Below are 22,405 nucleotides of genomic sequence, written 5' to 3'. Positions count from 1 at the left end.
TGGGAGCTTGTGTTCAGCTGATTTATCCATGATGACTCCGGAATCTTTTTCAGAATCATTGCTTCCCATGATAGAGTCCCCCATACTGTAAGTATGGCCTACATCCTTTGTTCCTTCATGCATTTATACTTAGCCATATTAAAACATTTATGTCTGCTTGCACCCAGTTTACCAAGCAATTCAGATCATTCTGAATCAGTGCCCTGTCCTCTTCATTATTTACCACTCCCGCAATTTTTGTTTCATCTGCAAACGTTATCAGTGAGATTTTATGTTTTCTTCCAGGTCATTGATAAAATGTTAAATAGCATAGGGCCAAGAACTGATCCCTGAGGACCCTTCTAGAGACCACTCACTCAATGATGATTCTCCATTTCCATTTTGAGAGCTATCACTTAGCCAAATGTTAATCCATTTAACAAGATGCTGGCATGCATAAGGAATTGGATGGAGAAAAATACAGTAAATATTATAGGGCTATTACATAAATCAAAGGTATGTCCTCATCAGGAATACTGCGTTAGTTCAGGTGACCCTGTCTCTAAAAAGGATAATGCAAAATTACAGGGGGTTCAGAGAGGGGCAATGGAAATGTGCTCCCTCCACCTGTATGTGGTGGGTCCTTTGACTGGCTGGCCAGAAGAAAAGGGATTGTTGCCCCAGTAAGGGCTCCTTTTGCAATTTGTGGCAAAGGGAAAAGGAGGGGAAGGTTTGCCTTAGTGGGGCCAGGAGGAAGAGGAAGTGGCTAGACTAGGGGTGCGTGTGTGTGTGTGTGTGTGTGTGTGTGTGTGTGTGTGTGTGTGTGTGTGAGAGAGAGAGAGAGAGAGAGAGAGAGAGAGACCGCTGCCCTACCAGGTGAGTAGAGAAGGAGGGATATTTATATCCTGGGCAGTTCTGGAGAAGCCTTCTCTCACTGGGATCAGGCAGTCATCACCCATGCTCCCACCCAAAGGTTCAGAGTAGAACCAGGCTTCTTCATGATCCATTGTGGGCATTACACTAATCAGCTTCTTCCTTGGGGCTGGGAAGGAATTTTCCTTTCACCAGCAGACTGGCTGAGGTGGGGTGGGTTTTTTCACCTCTCCCCACGGTGGTGCAGGGAGACTAGGTTAAAATGTCACACTCGGTAACTGAAAACGTGGTAGATGTCCAGCGCAGGCACTAGTTCTGGAAGGAATACAGCAAGCAGATAAAATGGATTGGAAGTGGACTTAGAGGAAAGCATCCCTTTAGGAAGCTGGGGAAGGAGTGAGACAGGATTCCTAACATCTGGTACGGCAGGGAGCCAACTCCCTTTCCTTCTCAGCTCCCTGAACATTTAAATGAGGGGAGGGCAGCAGGGTCCCAGCAGCCTGGCTGGGACCAGGTTGGAAATGGGTAGGGCTGATGACAGCTCCCGAAGCAGGAGGAAATGATACAGGTCAATTAACTGTACAATTTACTGCTATTTTAGGTGAATAAAGTTGCAGCCCAATTAAACCCTTTCCAATGCCCCCTGTCTTTCCTCTGGCAAGGCTGGACAATGGTTAGAGGCACGGAAAGAAGTTCATATGAAGAGAGATTGAAAAGGCAAAACCTAACAGGGGACATGACAAAATGATACAAAATGATGAATGGTAGAGAGAAGGTAGATGCGGAATTTCTATTCATGCTGTCTCAATACAGAAACTAGGAGTTCTCTGATGAAATAGAAAGGTGGCAAATTCAGAACTGATAACAGGAAATATTTCTTCACACAACTCACAATTGTTCTGTGGAAAGCCTTGCTACAGAATATCACTGAAGCCAAGAATTCCCAAAAGGATTAGATTAGACCTTTATATAGACAACAAGAATACCCAGAGTTGTGATGATATATTGAAGAATAAACAAGAGTTTTGGAAGGGATGTACATTTCAGTGCTTCAGAGCATCAGCCAACCTCTAACTATTGGGATTAGGGTGAAACTTTGACGGGGGTGGGCAGGTTATCCCATAGCTGCCTACTGCAGGGTTCCCCCTAATTTCCTCTGAAGTATCTAGTATGGGCCACTGTTGGAGACAGGATGCTGGACTAAAGGGACCACTGGTATGACCCAGGATGGCAATTCTTATGATCCTGATTTACATGCGAAAGTTGTACGGGAGCCAGAGATCTAACTGAGCTAGACCTTTGTTGTGTTTGATGTCAAAAGGGTTGTCAGCGCTCAGCACAGCACAAGTAAATTCTTTGTTCTGAAAAGTAAAGTCAAAAGTCCTCAGTCACTGCAGGAGCCAGATACGGTCAGTGCAGTGGAAGACTAACTTCATGATGGTAAATGTGAATTTGACCCATGTGGTGGTGGTAGCTTTTTAAAACAGGATTTACGCTACGTTGTACATGGGCCTGGGGTCGGGGGAGAATTTAGGGTTAAGTTCCCTAACATGTTAAATTCACATCTCTCGCGTTGTTAAGCTAGCATTGGCATATACTGACACAGAATGACTATTCACTAGACTGGTCTTGTCTAATAAATATAAAATGGAGGATCGGGCCACAATTTAAAAATTCAAGATGCAAGAAAAGAAAAGGAGGGTGAGATTCACTCACCGCCCGGGTGTACAACCAGGGAAAGAGATAAACAAGAAGAGAATCTTGATTTCTCTAACACATGACTTATGTACATCATGTACACATGATGTACATAACACATCACTTACGTTCTTGGCCATTAGCATTTGAAAGAATTCATTAGGATTTTTGTGACTTAAAATTTTAAGAGTGGCCTTCTATCCTTTTTTTTTGTCTTTTGTCTAATAAGTTTCCAGCTTAGTCAGACAGGACAGATCAAACTTTGCGACACTTTGCCAAGACCAGAGTGGCTAAACAAAAACAACATCTGAGCAGCCAGTTTCTAGTAAAAGCTTGGTGCGTCTGGAATAGCTAATTAGGTCTTGCCCTATGTGCTGTGACTATGATTTTCCAACAACTGAACACTAAGTGTCAGAGCCAGAAGGTGGATTTTCTTATTGTTTGCTATTCTTTTCTTTCTGACCATGTGCTGGTAAAATATTTTTCACCCCAAATGCACAAGTGGTATATAAAGTTCTGAAAAACTCTCCTTTTGGATACATCAACCATCGTATTTGAATTTGTCCATTGTACAAGGGTTTTACGTGAGATGGAATTTTTCAGAATATACTCACAGCAAGACACTTCATCATGTGGATCATTTAATTTACTAAGCCTTCATTTTTCACAACAGCCAAAACTGTTAAAGTCGGCGGGTCAGCGCCTCAATTGCGCCAGAGCTGTGCTCTGTGAAGCTGAGGCGAGGAGGGCCGCGGTGGCTTTAAATGATCGTTGTGCTCACCCAGTTCCCAGGATTGCTGGGGACTGGTCTGATGCCTGCAGTAATTTCAAGCAGCCTCCGGGCAGCTGTACGTTTTTTTGGCTTGTGGCACCTCACTAGGGGCTATTACACTGACCGTGCCCTCTTCCACCCTCACACTTCCCCGACGGATGGTACAGTGTCGGCTAAACCATCTCTGCCAGCCAGTTGAGTCTTCAGCCTGACACATTAGGGCAGCTTTTGGGCCCCTTTGCACCACTGATGTGGCACAAAAGGGCCAGAATGGGGCCAATTATACATCCAGAGCACATGTTTTAAACCCAAATTATAAGTTTGCAGCTTTGGGCTATTTCTGAACAGTTCCTTTGGTGTCTGTGTTACAACACTGATATTATTGCAGTTCACATACTGAACTGTAGTTTTACATATTTAAATCAAGCATGTGTTATTCAAAGCTTCACAGAAAAATATACTCTAAAATAAAATGATGGCCAGTAGCTTTATGCATTATGGTCATATAAGCATTAAATAGCTGTATGCTCAAAAACATTTAGAATGCGGATATTCCTTATGAGGTGCACACCATTAAATGAATTATGTTCCTGAGGTACACAAGGTAACTATGGTCTTAAGGCCAGTAATTAATCTCTACTAATTTTATACTCACTTTTCTTAGCATTTCAGCCTGGTTATAGATATACTTTATCAAACATAGTCAAAGCCACCATGCCCCCCAAAATTAGAATCAGTGTTGTTATGGATTAAAGAAGAAATGTAGGCCCCCTGCCCCACACCCCACCAAAAGTGGCTCATATAATACAAAATCTTCTTCAATTTAGCTAGTTCTGTATACATCTGAATTTACTCTTCTGAAATACTTTCCCTGGGGCTCGTTAAATTCCAACAGAGTTCTCCTTCATGTTGTGAAATGAATATGAAAGAGCACAGCTACCAAAGCTGGTATTCAAACCACACAGTAATGCTGATTCAAAGGCAAAAAACCCATAGGTTATTAGTACTATTTTCTAATTTAAAGAGAGAGAGACAGAGAGACAGAGAGAGAAATCACCATCCAGATTGAAATAAATAACATCACATACCTTGGAAAGGGAAAATTCAGGATAACTAGACATGACTGATGCAAGTACTGGTAACAAAACAAAACAACCCAACACCTTACTTGAGGTTCTTTCTTGGAATACATTCTACTAATGTATTCTAGAGAGCAGAATATTCTAAAATATATACTACAGGCCAAATTTTGCATCAGTTCCTTCCACTGCTACAATTCCACTGATATTAATAGTCCTGAGAACAGGATTTATCCCATCTTGTACATGAGCAATAAGGAGAATGTATTTACTTACTCAAAGATGTAAGACTCCCATAGTAAGAAAACATTCAATCGTTCTTGTCATTAAGTGCCAAGCAAGCAAGAAAAATGTTCTGAATTATACTATAACCTTGATTCTCTCAACAGCAGAGTGTGAAGCATTTGGAAAAACTTCAACCCAGTGTTCAATATAATTTATACTTGTGCAGAAACAGAAATAACAAAACTTTCTATTGACCTTGTAAACTCCTCAGAAATAGCCAGCTATGGTTTTAAAGACTGGTTTGCTTGAGAGATATCCAAAAGTTTGATTTATATCTTAAATCCCACAAAAAACTTTGCTAGGGTGAAAGTTTTATACACATAGCAGTGTTAAAGAAACTATCAAAAACAAACAACAAACTTTAGAAGCCTAGGAAATTCAAGAATTAAGGTGGCACTTCCATAATAAGACATTCAATTTTGAGTTTGCATCAAACACAAACAAACCACTACAAACTTAGCTCTGCCCCAGTCCTCTTGCAACAATGTGGTATTTTTAGATTGAGAACGTTTTGCATGATGTTATTTTTGTAACTTTTTAGTTTATTATTAACATATATGAACTTTCCATACAAGTATTAATGAATGTTAGTCATAACCAGTATTTATCTTTAAAAGACCTATTTGTGTTTGGCCAATCTCTTATCATTATTCATGTATTTATTGTGTTCAGATTCCAAAAATGTAATTGTGCATTATAAAATCTACTTGATCCTGATAGAAGGTGCTTTGACATTTTTTCCATTGAAAAGATTTCTCAGTTGTTATATTTACAGTTCATCTCAAGTAAATCTGACTGTATAGATGAACATATTTAAGTGAGTCACCTAAGAGACTGATGATGAAATTGTTGAATTGATATATGGGCCAACAGTCCAACTGTTGTTTATGAGCATCTGGCCAGGGAGGCTACTTGGAAATGTTTTCTGTTGGTAAATGCCAGCATAATAAATGTTGAAGCATACAACAGTACACATCTTTAATTTTTAAGTGTAATGAATGGAGAAATGGAACAATCCATTAAATCTTCATATATCATGTACCCATGCACTTATGTATGCCAACTGTTAGTTTTTAAATGGTCATTAATGATGTAAAATACCTTAAGAAACTATGTTATTATATGTAATTTGTTAATTGACAATCCACAGTGCTTCCATGTTTGGAACTTTCAACTCCTGAAAAAAGATGAGGGCACATGTTTGCTTTGAATTTCAAAGTTGTTTTTCCCATGAGCCTAGTGGCAGATTGTCTACCAAGCATTTGGACGAGTATATGGAATGTGAATCTGTGACAGGGTGAAGTTTGAAAGTTGATTACAGCTGCACTGCATGGAGCCAAATTCCACATCACAGTTGCATCACAGTCATTGTACTAGCACTTGTTGAGCAATGGATGGTTATTGTCTCCCCCACAATCAGATAAAAGTTTAAGCCCTGCTGACCTAAAACCACATCCCTGCATACCCCATGAGGTCCACAAGAGGGGAACAAAAATCCACCAGACCTTTGGAAGTCCCCAGAGGGAAGGGGTAGGAATGCTCACTTGGTTTGGTGGTAAAATCTCCTACTAGTCACTATCTCTGCCCACCATCCTGTGGACGGAAGTGACAATGCTCCAGTCCTCCTAAGTTCCACACACAGGGAGTCCAACTTCTCAGAACTTGTGTAGCTTTTTAGGAAGCTGAGCTCCTCTGATGCAGAGCTAGGAGGTGTTTAGGTATGTAGCTCCCTTCCTATCGACTTCCTAATCATGTCTGTGGGACTGGGACTCTCATTTTCAGGTTGAGCTGGGCGGGAAAAGGAGGAATAAATATACCAGCAGGAGAGTTGGGGTCAACAGAATTGGGAGAACAATCTCCCTTTCCTTCTAACTGCCATTGCCATCTTCCTGTCTCCTGTGGTCCTCAGTCCTGGTAAAGGTGAGCCAAACAGTAAAGTCTCCTTTCCCTGCTCCCTCTGATCCTACCCCCACCATAAGCCTTAGAAGTACCTTCAGCCCCCAACCATCATCTCCTGTAAGCCTCAGGGGACTCATTAGGAACTCCAAGCCTGCTGTGGGCCTTAGGAGACTCCTGAAATGAACTCTATCAGCTATTTTCTGACCCTATGAGCCTTAGTAATCTCTTTTATGGCCTCCTGAACCTATAGCCCCATAGGAAGGGCTGACTGGTGGCTCCCGTAGTCTCCGCCCACCCCATGAAAGTCAGGAGGCTCCTCTGGCCTGCTCACCGTCTACTGCAAAGCCCCAAACAAGCCCATATTGCCTTGGCAACTTGCAAAGAGCTAAAAATAGGCTCCTTAGCCTCTGACCAGCTTAAATCAATTTGCTGGGGACTAACAATCCTACATAGAGGGTCATGGGGTGGATCCCTAGCAGCCTCTGAAGGCTTGAGGAAATTGGTACCCCAATGGGCATAAGGCTTGAGAGGAATGTGTGACCCTCAAAAAAGCCTCTTGTGGCTCATGAGGAGGGCCACTGAGTCCCGCAAGGCTTGGTGGGGGCTCTCTCCTCCAGCAGACCTCAGGAGGGCCACTAGAAAGGAGGGAAGAATTTCATTCTCATTATTTCTTCCTCTACCAAGCCCACTGCTCCTTCCACTCCCTCAGTGCAGATTCCCAGATCCCTCAAAAGCAGGATTCCGTTCCTATGGATCTCAGGAGTTCAGAGTGACTGAGTGAAAATGGGGAGTTACGGCGGGGGAGCAATACTGTACTTAGGGGGCATTCCCCACCCCTAGTCTTGCTCCCCTGGCTCCAGCAGGGGACTCAGGGAGTGAAAAACCTCTCTGGCTCCCCAACTGCCTCCTGCTACTCCCTGGAGTTTCCAATGAGCTAAACATAGCTTGCGAGAGCCAACCTGCCACAGCAACGCTCCCAATTAAAAAGCTGATAACTTATGAAATCTGCTGTGCTAGGCCAGTCCGGTAAACTAGATTTTCTCTTTCTCCTTTCCTTATTTTGTTGTATGGCTGTGGAGGGAGACGAGATGGGGACAGGAGATCTGGTCTCTGAACACCTCAATTTTTAGCACGTCATAATTCATGACCCCATCTCTAATTCACTTCTAGTTACATTAATATGTTCTACCTTGATCCCAGAGCTGACTTTATTTTGAAGCTATGATTTAATTTTGTGATGGGGGGGGAGGGGAGACACAGAAATTGGGTTTACAGTGGAAGCTCAGTTGCAACCTTAATTGTGGAAAGGCTGCCAGTGCACTGTAATTTAATTCCAGATACATTGTTCTTTGACATAACTGGCTGGTTAGGAAAAAGATTGGGAAATTTCATAAAACAAAAAAATATGTTTGGTCTGCAATTCAACTTCCAGGGGAAACCCATTGAAAAGAGATCAGAGAAGTATTGCAGAAAGAATAGTTTTATTAAGGGAGGTTATTTCCCCTCCCATGCTATGTACACATGCAAGACAGTGCAAACACACACATAATGACAAAGGTAAAATCTCCAAATGTCCATTAAATCCCTTTAAAACCCCACTATAAATCACTCAGTTAAAGCTGGTTGTAAGGTATAGCACACAGTGAAAAAAATACCTGTCTTAAAGGATGTGGTGGGAAAGACCTACAAAAGTCCAGTTTGATGAAAGTTAAATGAGAATTTAGGTGATGTGGGGCAGGGGGAGAAAAGTAATGTTCACTTATCTGCAAGAATTCTTTAAAGACATTCCGGTTATAAATAGGGAAAATAATTGTGGAAGTGGCATACTTGTTTAGATTTACAAAAGTATTTGATGAGATTCCATATCAGACATTAGTGACTAAGAGTCATCCTGAAACAGGAGGTACAGAGTGGCTATGTACAAATGGCACCTTCTTCCTCAAGAGATCTACTCCCTATGTTTCAAATTCTGCCATTAAGACACAGGCCTGCAGCTGGAGCAGTGCAGGGAGGCACTGCCTTAGGACACAATTCCATACACAGATAGAGTGCCTCCACTAAGGAATGAATAGAATGCACTTCCCTGTAATGTGTGTGTGTGTGTGTGTGTGTGTGAGAGAGAGAGACCTAGCCATCGTCCTGCCCTAAGTTCCCTCTAAGCTGCGCAACCGCGCAGCAGGCTATAAAGGGCCGTGCAGCCACAGGGGCCTGGAGAGGAGAGAGGTAGGGGGTGGGGAAAATGGGGGAGGGGAGCAAGTTGGGGTATGCAAGGCTGCCGCGGGCCTCTCCCCCTGCCCCGGAGCTCCTGCTGCCTGTGGGGAGAGAGGAGCCTCTCCCCCGGAGCTCCGTGCTGCCGGCGGGGAGAATTGGGCCCTCTCCGGAACTTGCTGCTGCCGGCGAGGAGAGGGCTGGGGGGAGTCCTCTGGCCCCAGACCTGGGGCAGCCTGCACCCCAAACTCCGAACCCCTTGGCCCCACCCCCGCCATGCACCATCTCAATATTCGTCCACGTAATAAAATTCATTCCACACATGGATATAAAAAAATTAGAGGGAACATTGCTCCATATCTTCCCCCTTTGAGGTGACTGAAGCACTAGAATGAACTATCTGAGGAAGTCCCTTAGCTCAAGAGAGTGCAAGGACTGCAAGTGTACCTGTCCCTTAGGGTGAGGGGGCAACACAGGATGTGGGGGAAAGTTTCTGTGCAAGGGCAAGGCATAATCTGACAATGTGTGTTCAGAATTGTGTCTGTTTACTTTAGTAACAAAAGCAAAAGGCTTTACATTTTACTCTTATTAGCTCTGTAGAGTTAACACAGTTGAGAGAAAGAAACCTGGATTCTATTCTGGTTTGTGTATCAGCAGAATTGTTAACTCAGTCTCTCTGCTGAATCAAATTCTCCATTTTTTTATATGCTTGTGAAATCCCAGAGAAGACAAAGCAGAATTCGGCCTGCAGAATTACTTATCACTGTATTTTACTGATGAAGAATAAATCAGAAAGAATACAGGCTACCCTTCAGATCCCATGATGAGTTTGCAGGGCTGGCAATATTTGTACACTCAGAACATTTTACATGTAGTTCCTGAAACACAATAAATATGGAAGTCCAGGATAAAGCTACGCTTTATGAGCTGGTGACAAAGGGTAGCCATTTTCCTTTGGATTATGAGTGAAGTAAAGTGCTTTAGAGGACTTCTTTTGTTTCTAATTTATGGTATACAAATGTGGATGAGGTATTAAAAACAAGATCTCAGAGGTTACAAATGAAACAAAAATTAGAAGTATAGCAAATAAGAAGCACCAATGTAATCCGATTCAAAGGGATTTGGATCATTTAGGTGACTGGGATTATAGAAGTCAAATGCAATTCAATGTAAAAAATGTAAAATAATTTGCCTAGAAACAAGGAACCAGCGTATGCAATGTCTGTTAAACCAAACAATCACCTAGGATTCTAATAAGGAAAAGGATTTGGGAAATAGTGAAAAAAAATATCACTAAAGGCAATAATGCAAAGCCCTGCAGAAGTAAAAAGAGGACCAGTAAAGTGTACTAACAGTGAGGTAAAATATAAAACTAAGTGAGTGACAATGTCTCTGTGTGAGACTTAGAGCAGTGAGATGTGTTTGTGTTGCTATTTCATGCAGCTGCAAGTGCACCTTAGAAATATTTGTTGCATTAGAAAGTAAGACTGTATTCAAACCTACCTTGTTGCTTTGTTGATGGGAAACTAGAGGTCAGGGGATTGAGGAAGCAGGGAGGTAGGAATGCAACCTTTAGTTGTTAGCTACAAGAGTTACAGTAAAAAAAGCCCTCTCCTGAGACCAGCCAATCTCCAGCCCCTAGACGAACATTTCAGAGGATGGCAAACTAGAATGTCCCAGCTCAACTGCTGAGGTAAAACATGAAAAGAGAGGCAGTCTCTAAGGTACACAGTGTGGTGCACATAGTCATTAGCTGTTATTACTTTGTTTTCTTTGCACAGTGCCTTCACATTTCTAAGGAGCGTACCTGTCTGCAGGGGCACCTGCCATCTTGTGAGGCAGAGCTGATGCAGTTTGTTATGGAGGAGACATACTGAGCATACATGGAGATATGTGTTGTTTCCCATGGCCCAGTCATGCTGTTACTTGCATGAGTAATCATTAGTCACGTGAGAAATCCATTGCCTCCAATAGGACTATTCATGTGAATGAGGATTACTTGTAAGCAAGCTTCTGCAGAATCGGACTCTTGTTTTGTTGTTTCCATCATTCTAAAAGAAAATCCATTCTAACTAAAATAAAAACCTCAAAACCTGCTGGAATGTTTATCTTTACAAATGGAATATATAAAACACAGCTCCCAACTGTATTTAGATTTATAGTACAATACCTTGAATTGCAATCAGAAATGTTCTGAGCCTCCAGACTGAAAGGCCTTAGCTTTGGGAGTCAATAAATCAGTGGTGACAGGCCTGAACTAACTAAGGGTTGTTATAAAATTAAGCTTGATGACATACTTGAGGTAATTAGATGGACCAGAATTAAGAGACACAGAGTTAAAAGGCAATATATATATATAGCAGTGGTAGGCAATCTAAGGCACATGTGCCAAAGGCGTCACGCAAGCTGATTTTCAGTGGCACTCACACTGCCTGGGTCCTGACCACCGGTCCGGGGGGCTCTGCATTTTAATTTAATTTTAAATGAAGCTTCTTAAACATTTTAAAAACATTATTTACTTTACATACAACAATAGTTTAGTTATATATTATAGACTTAGAGAAGAAGACCTTCTAAAAATGTTAAAATGTATTACTGGCACGCAAAACCTTAAATCAGAGTGACTAAATGAAGACTCAGTACACCACTTCTGGAAGGTTGCCGACCCCTGATATATAGGAAGAATTTAAGGAGTTATTTTATTTTTTGGGGGCTTGTGAATCACAGGAATGAACTTTCAGTTGAGTTTGTTTCATGGTCCGAGTGCTGGGTAACAACATGAGAGGACCCCACTCTAATTAAAATAATCAGTCTTTATTAAATCAGCCTTTTTCAGAACAGCTCCAACTGTATTTTCACATTCCTAGCCATCTCACACAGCACTCATTCTCCAAACTCCTTCCTCCTGCAGCCCGTGGTCCTTCCTCCAGCTCCATGTAGATTGCTACACTGCTGAAGTATTGAAGTGCATTTCAGCAAAAAGCAGATGATTACATAGAATTTAATACATGAAATAGGCAGTAGTCAGCTTTGTGCTCAGGAAGAGATACTCTGAGTTTCAAGAGGTTTTATTTTAAACTGGCCATATTTCTCTCGTTTGGCCTCCTAATGTTTTGTGGGTTTTTTGGTCTTTGTGGGGGTTTTATTTTATTTTTGATGTTGCTCTTCTCTGGTACATTTTGTAAAGTTTTTAAAAAGTCAAAAAAATAAGGCTTGAGATGGAAAAGTTATCAGCTACTTTCCTAGACAAGAGGGGCCTAGGGACTCCTTCCATTCCTAGGCTACTATGTAAGGGTCTGATCCTGCAAACACATATGCATGCCTAAGGATTGAGGCCTACATTTTAAGAGTCCTGAAAGGGATTCATAAAGTTGCTAAAAGCACTGCTTGATTAGGGACAATCTAAAGACTAGGTAATAAACATTAAACAGGGAAGTTGGCCATAATTATTTCACCAAAGAGTAAAATAAGGAATAAGTAATTGGGCAAGACAATCATAGCAGAGAGCACAAAATGAGTTTAAGAAACATTTAACATGAACCGTGCCTATCCCTGCCTTACCTATCTCCTATTACGTGGTACTGAGATCTCGACTTCTGCCTTTGTTCCACAAATGATGCCAATCTTGATCACCCATTCAAAAAAGATTTCCAACAAGCACCATCATGCTTTCACCTGTCTGCCAGGAGCACCCTGCAAATGTCAGCAAAGCCACCTCATTGCCTTCCTGCAAATCCCTTCCTAAAACTACCTTCTGCCACGATGCCTACACAATAACTAGACAATGGTTAGGCAACTGCTTTAGTGGGACCATAACTTTTCATCTTGACTAGTGTCATCTCACTCTTTACTTATGCTCCCCCATCTATTTGTTTTATCCACTCATCTATTGTCTTACACTTAGACTATAATTTGCAGAGGTGTTTTAGCCATGTTGGTGCCAGGATATTAGAGTGACAAGGTGGATGACGTAATATCTTTATTGGACGATCTCCTGTTGGTGAGAGACAAGCTTGTCTCACCCACCTTCTCTCACTTCGACTATGAGCAATTTGGGGCAGAGACTGACTTTGTTCTATATTTGTACAGTGCCTAGCACAATAGGCCTCTAGATGCTACCCTAATACAAATAAATAAAATAAAATAAAATAAATAATAATAATAATGATTAACATTATTATTATTATTCATAATTATATATTATATATTATTCATAATTCATATTATGAATAATAATAATGTTGTTTTTGTGGGTATGGGAAGATGAAGATTAATTGACAATGGAAAGCATTTATAGTAAAGATAGCTTTTATCCTTTGGTAAAATTCCTGATGGTGAGGAATCTGAATACGTATACATTAGAAAGTGAATTGCCTGTAATGAAGCTATATCAAATTCTTGAAACCACAGTAAGACAGTAACTCTAATACTTGGGCAGAGAACACAGTCTAAATACAGATTAGAAAGTATTTCAACATATCTGACTTGTTAAATGTCATTGTTTTTTCCTCTTCTGAGTCCACTAAGAGAAGTCTGCAAGTGACCAGCTGCCTCCTGTTGCATAAAACATTACTCTGTGTGATCTGCTGGTGATGTCAGACCCATCATTCACCACCAGTGGAGCATGGAAGATACATGGTCAGGTAAATCCATTATTTAACTGAAACTACACAATGCTATTGGATTAAGCAGTACTTTACCTCACCACAGGCTAACTAAGAAGAAAGGTCAGCTTGTGGTTGAAGCATAAGACGGAGAGTCATAAGACCAGTGTTCTATTCCTGGCACTGCTATAGACTTCCTGTGTGGCCCTGAGTGAACCACAATCTCACTATGCCTCAGTTTCCCCATTTGCAAAATGGGGATAATACTTCTCTACCTATGGTGCAGGAGTCAGTCTTAGTTCACTAATGTTGAAAAGGGAATTTGAGATCCTTTGACTGGAGGAGGTATACAAATGTCAGGTACTATCGATAATCTGTGTTCCAGCATGAATGAATGGTGGAAATGAAACTGACCCACAGAGTATGCTGGATTATTTTGTATAGTAGGAGGTTGGTGATTGTTTGTGATCTGTTCTTTATTGAGACTTGGGGGGAAGAGAGAAAAAATAATAACTATAAAGGAACATTACCCTCAAATTAAACTAAAAGGATGAAAAAAAGTTTTATAAAACCTTAACCTGAATGGAATATTTTCTGTGTTTTTAATTTCAATTAAAACAGGAATTTTTGGTGTTAGTAACAGCAGCCAGAATTTTTAAAAAGTATGAATTATATGGCACTAAAAATGTACCTAGCACTTTATAATAAAAGTTGTGCCAAACAGTTGGCATGTTCCTTCTCTCAAAGGGTCTCAGGCCACAACCTAGCACAGTACAACAGAAGAAAGGAATACAACAGAATACAAAACCTACAATATACAGCATGAATTTTACATTAAGTGCATCCCTTCAATTCACAAATGTGCTAAGATGCCCTGGCTAGCCCCTCTAGTTCTGTTTATTTGGGGGCATTTAGCCCTAATACCAAAGCTACAACTTTTATTTTACAAGTACAACTCATTTCTAAATGCTGAACAAACTTTAACCATTATCTTTACCCTTGGCCTCAATTAAGGACCAATACAGAGGACACACTTGAAATGACCTAAGATGAATGCTTACACTGAATAGTGTATCAAAGACTCTTAGTATCTCAGCCACATTTTCTCTCCCCTTTAGATGACTCTCCTTTTTTGTAACCTAGTCGTGTCTGTTCCTAGTATTTTAGGATTAAAGTCCCCTGATGTGAAATCTCCTTGAGTAACACTCACATCACAGAAAGTGTGATTAACTCGGCAGGTGCTTTTTGGGTCAATGAAAAAACCAACCTGTTACCCTAATACGTGAGATTTCTTTATTGATGTTCCGAGTGACTCCACATATTTGCATTCTGACATTACCTCTTCTATTCTTAATGCTTTTTCAAGTCTTGAGAATTTCATAAATTGTTTTAGTAGTGTGGAGGCTTTAGTCTTCTATACCTTTATAGTATATTGTTTGTCTCTTTCCTTTGATTATCTTGATTGCATATTCGGGGAACTTAAACTCTGTCAATCTCTGCTCTTCCTCCCCTTCAATAAAACCCAGCATGTCCACAATAATGACTGTGCAAGTACAGCACAGAGAAAGGAACTAGAATAAAATTAGGGAACTCTGCTCATTTATTTTCTCTAGTGTGCCCCTGATTTTCCCCCCTACTTTGTATTATATGAATGGTCTGAAGCCATGATTTCTAAAGAAGGATCTTCCTAAGATCCTGTAACCACAAAGCTTTAGGAAAGCCCATTCAAGGTTTTGAAGATTAAGACTTAGACCCTTGAATTTGTTCCAGTATTAAGTTGCAAGCCAATGTAGAGTCTGGAGCAGCAAGGTAATAAGCTCCCAGTGACCTACATTGCTGTGTCAGTAGACTGCTGTATTTATTCCTAAGCATAGCTCACTGCAATCATCAAAACTGGGGATCAAGAACATGTGGCATATTTTCACCAGTTGTATATCCAGCAAGATGGGGCAAAGCCTGCTGGCCAAGTGACCGCCTCTCAGGGTCTTCACTAGCGGTCACAGTACATCTTCCATGTCTGGGGGAACTGCTAGACATGACTCCTGTGCCCTCTGTTATGTATGATTTTTTTCATTAACTTTACAAAAATGAGTACAAAAACAAACTATAAGCAAAACGTTTTAATGAAAACAACAATTAATATTACTGACATCAGGACAAGATGATTTGTGGTCTGGAACAACTTTCCTGGGCACGCTTCAGCAATTGTTATGGTGGAAAGGAGATGAGTTCTTGGACTTTTTGATAGTCAAGGGAGAAGGCTAAAGGAATTCTTTAAGTCATAGTCTGTCTTGAATCTACTTTGCATTTTTCCACAAACAGTGCTTGAGTCATCTGTTTTCTCACTTTTTCTGACTTAAGATTCTAGGAACCATAGTGATCTCAGTTTTCAGCCATACAGGTCAATTAATAGACAGATGGTGTAATTTGCCAGGAATAAATTTATTTATAGATCAAGTGTATGACTCTCTTTGTGAACGTCTGTGTGACACTACACCCCATATTCTTTATAGTACTATTATTATGATATGAGTATGGCATAATTATGATATATTTTATGCAAGATAGGTCATGTACGATATCATTGAAAAGGTTATGATTTACTCAATATGATTATCCTACTTGTATGCATGTATCATTTTGGTATCTGAAGTTAGGAATATTGTTGATGTATCTATTACAAATGTGTTTACACCTGGGGAACACCCACTAGGCAAAAGATTGTCACTCTAGATGCTGGCTGGGAAGGGTCAAGGCAGTGGACCATTAGGGAGAACAATAGGTCTTAGAAGAAGCTAATCTCCCACCAGGGAGCCTTCCTGAGGACGCTACAAACAGCCTCAGAGACACAGTTGCTATGACACTACAGGGGCATGTGACCAGATCACCTGGTACTGGACTCCATCTTGGAATACCAGTGTTTTTCCGCTGAAAGGTGTGGGAACCAAGCTTGGAGACAGAGAGATCCTGCCATATGCAAAAGCTATTTAAGGCAGGGGAGTGACATCATCGTGGTTCTTTGTTTACTCCATGCCCAAAGAGATTCTTGGAAACACCTGAGGAACAAGGACTGACCTGGGGGGAAGTGCTGAACCCAGGCTGGAGGGATTATTAGCCTGTGAAAGGAACACCTGGGGTTTAAAGCTGTAAGCCAATGTGGCTGGCCCCTCAAGAATCTCTGCAGCCTGCTTAAATCATCATTTAGGGTGAGAATTTGCTACTCATATCCAATGTTTTAGCATATTAAGCTTAGTTTGCATGTTTTGTTTGTTTGCTAGGTAATCTGCTTTGATCTGTTTGCTATCCCTTAGAATCACTTAAAATCTATCTTTTGTAGTTAATAAACTTGTTTTTGTTTTGTCTAAAACCAGTGTGTGGAAATCATAACCGGGTACAGAAAGCTCTTGAATATTCTTCTTCACACTGAGGGAGGGGGCAAATTTCATGAGCTTACGCTGTACAGATCTCTGTGCAGTGCAAAACAGTTTAATTTTGGGTTTACACTCCAGAAGGGGGTTGTGCTCTTGAGCAGCTGGGCAGCTCCTTAGCTGTAGCCTCCCCATGCAGAGCTGATCACAGCAGCCTGTAAGTACTGCAGCTGGGTGTGTCCCTACCTGTGTGAATGCTGGTGAAAGAGCAAGCTTGGAGGGCTTTGCAGCTTGTCACAGCAGCTCAGTGTGAGAGGAAGCCCAGGCTGGTGGGTCACGGGGGCTCAGTGTTACCCCCGTTCCAGGTGGCAACCCCAGGGGAACCCGTCACAGTCTGGACTTGTGTTTTTTGTTTGATTTACCACATGGTACATGTGTGCACAAAGAGCTTAAAGAAGCCTCTAAGGGTGTTCAGGTGTTGACTTTCAGGCAACTACACCCATCCTCACTTTTACTTATAGTTTCAACATTTTTGCCCATCCACCATCTTAGATTCACGAACTGTGGCAAATTTTTCTTCAACAACAGTCTCCTAAACTTAAAATTACTCTCAGTGAATAAATACCCAAGCTAATTCACTATATTCACAATGATGGCCCAGAACCAAAAGAACAATCAGAAAGAAATAGGAGAAATAAATCACCCATCTGACAGCACGTCGCCTTTCAGAAAACAGGGTGATCTGATGCCACTTGCTGAGGCAAACACAACCCTAAAATGACAATATTCAGCAGTGCTAAAATTACTTTGAAAAATTTCCACTGCAAACCAAAATAAAAGTCTCTCCAGTGATCTGTGATCAATAACATGTTTTCAAAAATCCCTCTAAATACATTAACTAGTGGGCAGTGGAGTACCAGAATCATTGCTGTGACTCCCATCGAGTGAATGGGGAGGACTTCAAATCTCACAAAAGATGCAGCACAAAGAAGAAACTGACAATATTTCTCAAAGTCTCAAAGCTGGAAAACACCAATTTTAGTGCTTGGATCATTCAAACGCTGTTTAACAGATTTGCTCCAACTTTTCCAGAAAATGTTCACCTCTAGGCTAAGACCAAGCATGAGAAATTTCAGCCCCAAGGGGAATTTTTTGGAAAAATTATAACCTATTGAAGAGAGGGGCTTAGAACCATAACTATACTGCATCAATCTTTAACAATTAAACTAAATGCATTATTACACTCTATTTATTGTGTTATATATATATATATATATATATAACACAATAAATTTATATATATATAAAATCTAAAAATACACACATTAAATTATATGTAATGCAGTAGCCAAATATAACCAAAAATGATGAGCCTTCTAAATAACAAGAAGTAGAAGCAAAGAGTATAGAAACAGAAGAGATGTTATACATTTATTCACAAGAATCCATCTTTACAAATGAAAGGCTCTGACATTTGCCCAGATCAAAAATCCAATTTTACAGCACTAGGAGATAAGGGATGAAATAGTGTACAGATAACATCTAAACAGGTATTAAAAGGTTAGCAGTGCTTAAAATTGATTAGTCACCAGGACCAGACAACACACATCCCAGACTGTTATAGAAAAATTGGCCAGATATTGCAGAAGCCTGAGCTGTCATTTTTACTAATTCTCAGTTCAGGAGAGAGTCCTGCAAGCTGCCAAGTGGCCAGCATAATTCTATTACAAGACACACGTTCTGGGATATTACAGAGCAACTAAATTAACATCAGCTGAGAAAAGGGACGAAAAAACTTAAAACGTTTGAGCAGATCAAATGGAGGAAAAGTGGAGGGGAAAACTCTACAGCTTTGTAACAGCCAGCATGGCCTTCAGGAAGGGAAAGCCGTGCCTGACTATCTTCTGGGGAAACTCAAGGATTGTAGACAAAGTTGATACACCAGGACACCACAAGTTGGTACAGTAGTCAGAATTTCAGACTGTGCTAGCTTAGGTAACATTTCATATGCAAGATAAACCTCGACCTAAACTCAGTCTAAGGTATTTACTGCACCAGGCAGGAAAATAAAAACAGCCGGAAATAGGTCTTTGTAGAGCTAGAAAGAAGTTAGTGCTGGGATACCACAGGGGTCTCCTCTTTTTTCGTTTGTAGAAATACTGTTGATGAGGTTATTGAAAGCAAAGTGTAAATGCTGAAGAAGTTTAACGTATCATGAGAATTAACATAAATCATGAACACCAGAGTCAGGAAGGGTGAAGAACCATTTAAGTACTTGGGCTAAAACAATGGATGGAAAATGTAGTTCAGTGCAGATAAATGTGCCATAACCAGTAGAGCTATAATTCTTTTCATGGCAAAGTATTGTGAAAATCATGGTTTTGTCATGGTGAAAAATGTCAAAACTCATGAAATCGTGGGGAGGGGGTGAGTGAAATGTCAAAGCACCTATTTACTTTGGGAAATACATAACACAGTAGAACCTCAGAATTATGAACACCTCGGGAATGGAGGCTGTTCGTAACTCTGAAATGTTTGTAAATCTGAACAAGACGTTATGGTTGTTCTTTCAAAACTTTACAACTGAACATTGACTTAATACAGCTCTGAAATGTTACTATGCACAAGAAAAATGCTGCTTTCAACCATCTTAATTTAAATGGAACAAGCACGGAAACAGTTTCCTTACCTTGTCAAATCTTTTTTTAAACTTTCCCTTTATTTTTTTAGTAGTTTACACTTAACACAATACTGTGCTGTACAGTATTTGCCTTTTTTTTTTTTTTTTGTTCTCTGCTGCCTGATCACATACTTCTGGTTCCAAATGAGGTGTGCGGTTGACTGGTCAGTTCGTAACTCTGCTGTTCATAACTCTGAGATTCTACTGTACATAGTTTTATGCATAGGAAAGCAAAAGGCATGAGAGAAGGGGACTTTTCTATTCCTGGCTGGAAATAAGGAGATATTCCACTCTAGTAATTAATACTTATCACTTATGCTACACTTTACACTTTAAAAGTGCTGTACAAATATTAACTGATCCAAGCAGTGCTTCTAATATAGGTGATAAAAAATAGTTCCAAAAATAAACTAGCAGCAATCGGGGTGATAAACTGAAGTCCTTCAGATCCTCACACAAGGAAATAATACAAACAGGGCCAAATTCAATTCCATCTGTGCAACACTGTTGACTCAATGGGGAGGTTATAGAGGTGTTGCTGAGAGAAAAATTTGCACAAAAAAGTGGAGAGAAAGGGGAAACACGAAAGGAAATGTGCCAATCCTCCTACATTAAATACAACGGAGACACTGATCAATGGAACCAGACAAAGGTACTCCGATACAAAATCATTTCCAGATTTGGAGATAATAAAGTCAAAGTTCAGTAAAGCACATCAAGAGAGCACTGGGCTAGTTTGTTTCTAGGGGGCACATATTTATAGGTCAAGCGAAGCAAAGCCCTATAGTCAACCTAATGGCATTTCTGTCTGCGACACAATAGCTTTTGAACAACACATCTGATCAATTCAATTTTTTTTAGAGACTGTTCTAGGCAACAACAGGCAGAACCCTATTGCTTTTGGTGAAAATTGGAAAACTGGAAAAGCCTTCAATGGAAAATCAGGCCCATAGAATGTTCATTTGGTACCACAGGCAGAGAAATCTCCACACCACCCATTGCCTATGCATAACAGGCGGCAGCTAAATATGTTGCTCTCCCTCATTGGGTGTACAGTTCGGCCTACATAAGCAATGAAGTGTGTGACTCTCTAGTTTACTGCACAACTGAACACCAATGTACCGAGTGGATGAAAAATCTAAGACAAGGTACAGCTGTATAGTTGGGAAAACAGTGTATCTAATGGTTATAGCAGGAGACTGGGAATCAACCCAAGATCTACACCAGCTACATTTCCTGCTCTGGACTGACTTGTTGTGTGATCCTGGACTAGTAACCTAACCTTTCTGTGTCTTAGTTTACCCATCTATATGATGGGTAATTCTGGGCCAGATCCTCAGCTAGTATAAATTGGCAAAATTCCATTCAATGCCTAATTTCAGAAAGGATAGCCAAAAATTTAACTTCACAAATCCCCTGGGAGGCAGATATAGTTGCAGTAACTAAGGCCCCAAAATTATGAGTTATTACAGTTTAAGATTTGCCAGGCATCAAGGCCCTTTAGAAAAGCTAGAATGGAGGCCTACAAGAAGAAAAATCGAAGGTCTAATGGCTGGATTTCTTCAAAGACATTTCTTTTCTAAAAGAGCAAGTGCAGCTAAAGAGACTTCCCCTTTTTTTCCTGTCGGTGAATGAATTAAAAAAAAACCGATTAAATTAATATCAAACACTGATATCCTATGATGTGCCAGATAGAGCTGTAAAATAGGGAACTTGATGGAATCTTATATTATAATTAAAATGTGTATAAAAAGAAGGTCAACTATAAGTGATACAGCTTTGGGCAAAATATTGTAAATTTCAATGACAGGGTTTACCTCATGGGCAATACTGTTAGAAAAGAAAGGAGCTGTGTTCATATTGATTTCTTTTAGTTTAAGTGATAAAGTGAAGAAGTAAGGCTAAGGTTTGCAATCAAACATGTTTGTGCTATCGAGTTAGTGAAATACGTCTATGCTGAAAGAGTCAGTAAATAAAAAGAACTAAAATCAAAATGTGTATTTATAAGGACACCTGACCACACTGCAAAACAAACAAACAAACTGCAGCAGCAAGTCTCAGTTGACTCAGGGTTCATGCTATGGGGCTGCAAATAGCAGTGCAAACATCCCTGCTTGGGCTGGAGCTCTGGCTCTGAACCCTGAGGAGGTTGGGGTGAGGGGGCTGTCAGGCTTGGGCTCCATGCCACGTGCAAACGTCTATACTGCTCTTTTTAGCCCCATAGCACAAGCTCTGCAACCTGGAGTCAGTTGACCCGGGCTCTGAGACTTGCTGCCGCAGGGGGGTTGTTTTGTTTTGGTTTTTGCAGTATAGATGTACCCTTAGCCAAAATTTTTAAAAAAAAAATCACCTTCCCAACATAGTGATTGAGTAAAAGTGTTATTTTCTATTGTCTTTATATAATTTGATTCTGAAAACCTACATGGTTTATATGGTTATACTGACAAATTTCCTAGTTTATGTTAGCCAAATCATAATCCAATACCATTTTTGCCTTCTTATATTCTGTGCTATTAATCCCTGTTGATAAGGATATTTAATGAAACTCTATAAAACTAAATTAATCTTTCAAGTCCTTTTCTTTAGTTAAGCAATCAAAATTAAAAGAACCCTAAGCAAGGCAGTATGAATAATCAGTTAAGCAGTTGCTTACCTAAGGTTGTTTTTATACCCTATCTTTCTTACAGAGTGCTAAACTGATTTACATCAGCTGTGGATCTGGCCCATTGTATGTACCTCAGAGGAGTATTGTGAAGCTTAATTCACTTTGACCCAATCCCGCTCCTACTGAAATCAACTGATTTCAATGGGAGCAGGACTGAACCTTCAATGTTTGTAATGGGCAAAATAATATTTTTATTATTGCTAGAAAGATTAAGTGATCCACTACAGAGCTCTCGCAAGCTGTAAATGAAATGACAAAGTCAAAGAATAATAGCCCTTGAAAATTAATTATGGTG

The 22,405-nt window shown here is 40.3% G+C and overlaps 1 protein-coding gene across 2 annotated transcripts in view; it reads right to left on the bottom strand.

Moving 5' to 3' along the window:
* Window positions 1-22,405, bottom strand: part of LOC113405086 (ecto-NOX disulfide-thiol exchanger 1) — a 487,391-nt gene that overhangs the window by 167,947 nt on the left and 297,039 nt on the right. The gene's annotated exons all lie outside the window — the stretch shown is intronic.

This window comes from Terrapene carolina, unplaced genomic scaffold (assembly GCF_002925995.2).
Source record: "Terrapene carolina triunguis isolate 2854851 unplaced genomic scaffold, T_m_triunguis-2.0 Scaffold18, whole genome shotgun sequence".
Lineage (NCBI taxonomy): Eukaryota > Metazoa > Chordata > Testudines > Emydidae > Terrapene > Terrapene triunguis.
The sequence above is the reverse complement of the archived record's forward strand: the minus strand, read 5'-3'. Positions and strand labels throughout refer to the sequence as shown.